Below are 5,365 nucleotides of genomic sequence, written 5' to 3' on the forward strand. Positions count from 1 at the left end.
GATTGCTGACCAACACACAAACCATTTATAATTGCTAAATTAGGCTAAGATTAGAAGTCCCAGAAGAGCCATTTGGGAGCCATAAGAGCCAAAAGAGCTGAATCGTTGAAAAGAGCCGGACCTCCCATCACTAGTGTGAACGGTCACTAGTGTGAACGGTTCCCATGGTAACGGACTCGTTACTATGGGAACCGTTCACACTAGTGACCTAAATAAAAACACATGCCATGATTGATCACTGGAGAGATGCTGTCATCAGTCAAGAACATACCAATCATGGTATTGTTTTTGTTGTGCGCGATTATTTATACTTAACTAAAAATATTGAAGGCTTGAACACTGCTTCCTCTTTTGTCCCGGGTTGAATGTACCCTTCTGACAAAACACTTGGCTCCAGCCAGGCCCCCCCAGTGATGATGGTCAGAGCTAATTGAATTATTTATTTAAATCACACAAAAACCTCCTTTAAAAGCCCCCCCCCCCCCCCCCCCTCAAGCAGGCAAGGAAAAACTCCCCAAACCCTTTAACACAGTGGTCCTCAACCACCGGTTACCATTTTTTCCCAGAGATAATACTTTCCTTTTTTTCTTTCCAATCTTGATTAAAGATATACTTTTTCACCGGCGCATAATGTACTTTAGACGTGGAGGGGCATCTCATACACACTCTGGAGACCCCCCCAGATGATGCATCAGGAGACACCAGGGGCTTTATTGTGGCAGCCCATCCAAGTCCAGCAGCAACTTTATCTGTATATACTGTAAATGTCATATCGTTTATAATATTTTTCTGTTTATAATAATCCAATCATTCATTGAAAGGTCATTTTCTAATTAAATAATCCCTTTTCTAAATTAATAAATCATATGTACTAAATAAATTCGTTTTATCCTCTCCCTGCACTCCTCTCTCCTGCCTCTGTCTCCTTCTCCCTAAAACAAAATGTTAGAGCAGGTTTAGCTATACACCACTAAACAAAAGCAGATTAAGTTGCAAAATAAGTACACATATTATAAATAATAAAATATGTATAATCAATCCGAACGATTGCACTGGACTTTTTAAGTGATATTCAACTGTCAGAAAACCAAGCAGGTAATATGAAATATATATTATCTAAACAATCTATGTAAAATATAAATCAACATTTACAACTCTTAGGTTTGAAAGTTAAGGTGTTAAAAGTTCTACTTTCAAAGGCTAACTTGCCAAGCTGCATCGTACAGCAGCTCAAAACAGCTAGCTTAACTAGCATCGCCGCTAACATCCCGTTACTTAACCTATCATTTTAGCGAAAATGTTATGTTTTAAGGTCCTTTCATTTTATAACATTTGCATCGTTAGCTATTCGAGTTGATTGAAACCCAATACTTACATTTAAAAGTATATCGAAAATTAATTTGTAGTTCTAAACATATTTAGGGTGTTTTAGTCACTTTTTGTCTCTCCCACGACATTATTCTTCTCTCCCACAGCGTCCATTACAATTACATGATGCAAATGGAACATTATGCAAATTAGGCGATGGCGTAATTTAGCGACTTTTAGGACAGCCAATAGATACTTTCCTTACTGACTAGTTGGCAACACTGACTTTAGTTAGGCAAGCTAACAACATGCTTCAAGATGTCTCTCTCCAAGCCAAAGAAACCAGTTTCCAGAGCTAATGGACGGACAAACATTTATTTATTTTGCCAGCCGCAACAAGTAATAAACTGGTGTGTTTATCGTACAAGGAATATATTCCCGTGATGAAAGAATACACTGGGAAGAGGCACTACAAAGTCAAATAACGACTTGTTTTCTGTCAGTTTTCCCGTGGGCTCAGAGGAACGGAGAAGGAAAGTACAGGGACCGCTAGCATCATTTGAAGTGGCTTTTGGTCGCTTTTGCACAGAACAAGAGAGAGCCACGATAGCATCCCTGCTGTTATCTCCTCTCCTTTCCTCTGCTCTGTGTCTGACTGACTGTAGGTGTGTGCGCACGTGTGCGTGTGTGTGTGTGTGTGTGTGTGTGTGTCGTATTTAATTCTATGGATATGGACTTGTTTTCAAAGCACATTATGCATGTTATAACAGGGCTACTTACTGTTAATGTGGTGAATACTGTTTTACTATATTCATCTGTTTTTCTACATTAGTGGACATGGACCTGTTGGGGAAAAAAAACTCTTGTCTCCTTGGTTTTAAAGATGCAACATTTTGCACTTTTGTGTGAAGCCTTGTGACCATAGCTTTCCTACTTTTGTGTATGGACTGGTTGCTTTCTGCAATGAATTATGGTGATACAATTAAAGTGAAAAAAAAGGGGATGCACGTGACTAGCTCATTTAATGTATTAGTAACTATTAACACTACTGTAAGTAAGAGTCATTTGTAGTGATTCATTGACAACGTATTGTGTGGCCCACAAACCGCCATTGATTTTCCTGTTTGGCTGAACAGCCCTGGTGTAACGCATCGTTTGGTAGAGGATTGTCTTCACTAGCTTTTAGTGGGAACCTCCATTTGTTATTGATATCCAACATCCTGTACAATCACCACGGCCCCTGGTAGACCACCACACCAAGAAAAATCTATTTCAACACTGTGTGCAATTATCAATGCCTGTGCAATATTCACTTTTTATTCACTTTTTTATTCACTTTTTATAACTTTTGCTGTCAAATTGCTGTCAAGTGCAATATTCTCTTTTATAACTTTTGCAATTACACTGTCATGTGCGACTGTACTTATATTATATTACTGTTACTGTATTTCTATTCTATTTAATTGTGTACTCTCTTTGCTGTAACAATGTAAATCTCCCCGTCGTGGGACAATTAAAGGATGTCTGATTCTGATTCTGATTCATACTATATGAATTAATAGAAATAAAAAATGTACAACTGTAACAATGGATTACTATAAGAATCCTTTATCAATGATTTATTTATAATTGACAAGCTTTTTCTGATGTCTTATTAGAAATGGAAAAACTCAAGACCCTTTATTAATAACTTACTAACATTTTTAACTTACTAGAAAGAGACATATGAGCATTTATAAGATATGAAATTATTCTTATAAACCATTCATTAGGGGTGACTTATCACAAAGTAACTAGTTGGTAAAGTTATCTGCTGGAAAACTCAAATAGAAAAGATAAAAGAAGTTAGAAACGTGTGACGAGACAACATCATTCAAAGTTACTCATTTATTCGGATCCCAAAAATGTGTTTTATGCTAATTCTTGTGGACTGAAATGACTGAACTGATGACTGCAGACAATGATGAACTTTATTGAACAGTGCAAAGGATCAGAAGTAAACAATAAAAGTGCAAACTGGTCGTCTTTTCTGTCACACCCTGTCATACTCTGATCACACTCTGCCACAACCTGTCACACTCTGCCATACTCTGGTCACACTCTGCCAGATTCTGTCAAACTCAGTCACACCCTGTCACACTTTGCCAGACTCTGTCACACACAGAGCCACACAGAGCCACACAGAGCCACACAGAGTCACACAGAGCCACACAGAGTGACACAGAGCCACACAGAGCCACACAGAGCCACACAGAGTCACACAGAGCCACACAGAGCCACACAGAGTCACACAGAGCCACACAGAGGTCCCAAAGTCACACAGAGCCACACAGAGGTCCCAAAGTCACACAGAGCCACACAGAGCCACACAGAGCCACACAGAGCCACACAGAGCCACACAGAGGTCCCAAAGTCACACAGAGCCACACAGAGCCACACAGAGCCACACAGAGCCATACAGAGCCACACAGAGCCATACAGAGCCACACAGAGGTTCCAAAGTCACACAGAGCCACACAGAGCCATACAGAGCCACACAGCAACTTTCTCGCAAAATCTAGCGACTTTCCAAACCCTCTTGGCGACTTTTCCTGGTGTTATTGGAGACTTTTCTGGTGTTTTGGAGACTCTGACTTATCGTTCTGCAGTTACTGTCCTCAACAAGCAGCAGGTGCTGCCGTGATTTTTTTATTTTTTTTAAACATAATATATATTTAGAAATGAATATGTTATTTATATCGGGGCTGTCAATATATCAGATTTTCATTACATAATTATCGTGGCATAATTAATACAGGTAGATCAGCCTGTTGGTCCGGCCCTCCACAACAGTCCCAGTTTCTCATGAGGCCCTCTGCTAAAATTAATTGCCCACCCCTGCACTATAAGAAATTGACTACAACATATACTACCACTTCTAAAACTGCACTGCTCTTGTGTACTGTACATATTCTTTTCACAATTAGTCATATTTCTATTGTATTTTTTTGTATATTTATGTTTCTTGTACACATCTTTTATTTGATAATATTTGTTATATTTCTTTTCTTTTCTTTATATTTGCTCTTATTTTTCTATTCGAATTTCTCTTACTGTGTTTATGTATGTACCAATACACCGAAGCAAATTCTTTGTATGTGAAAACCTACCAATGAACCGAATTCTGATTTTGAGCTTGAAGAGAAATGAATGTCATTGTTTCTTAACTTTGACTTATCAAATGTCCTACTAAAATAATTTATATAATACTTTGCATAAAAGAATAAAAGAAATATACTAAAATGTAGAAGAAAAGAAGAAATGTAAATAATATAGGTATATTTGCAGTCTGTTTATTGTGTATACCGCGGAATCTATGTTTTAAAATACATTTTATTAACCAACAGCATGGTAAACATATATATAAAATACGTAAAGAGATAATGCCAGGGAGCTCTGACAGAAATCCTAAATCATCTCACACAAATGTTATACAGGGTATATACCGGCATAGATTAAAGTGTTTTATTGCTTTACGATTTTTAGACTAGCCTATAGGATTGATGCAATATAGCCTATTGTTTGATTTCGTTGTTTGTTTGAATATTTGGTTTAATAGAGGAGTATAGTAAGTATAAAAGTCAAACAACACATTTTGAAAGGGAAATTTAGAATCAATATATTGAGAAATAAATGTACAGACATATTGAGCAGGGAGAAGATCAAAATGGATGACTAAATCGCCTAGAACCAGATGACAAAATGAGCAATTTGTATCAATGTAATTTTCATATCTTTGTAGAAAATACACATTTTAAAAGTCACCTACTTAACCTTATCAGATATTAAGAATATGTTCTATGGTAGTAAGATTGTTTCAGTAGGAAACAACATTTGGAAGAGAGACCAGGGTTTTTAATTTTTTGTATATAGCACGTATATCACAGTTATTATTATTCTTTTGGAGGAAAAACAGCCTGCAGATCCGACACGGATCGGTCCTCCAGAGAAACAGGAAAATAAAGGTCGGGTCTTGGATGACGTCATGACGTAATTATACGTTCTCCTGCTCTGAACA

The sequence above is a fragment of the Cottoperca gobio genome, chromosome 7 (assembly GCF_900634415.1).
Source record: "Cottoperca gobio chromosome 7, fCotGob3.1, whole genome shotgun sequence".
Taxonomy (NCBI): Eukaryota; Metazoa; Chordata; class Actinopteri; order Perciformes; family Bovichtidae; genus Cottoperca; species Cottoperca gobio.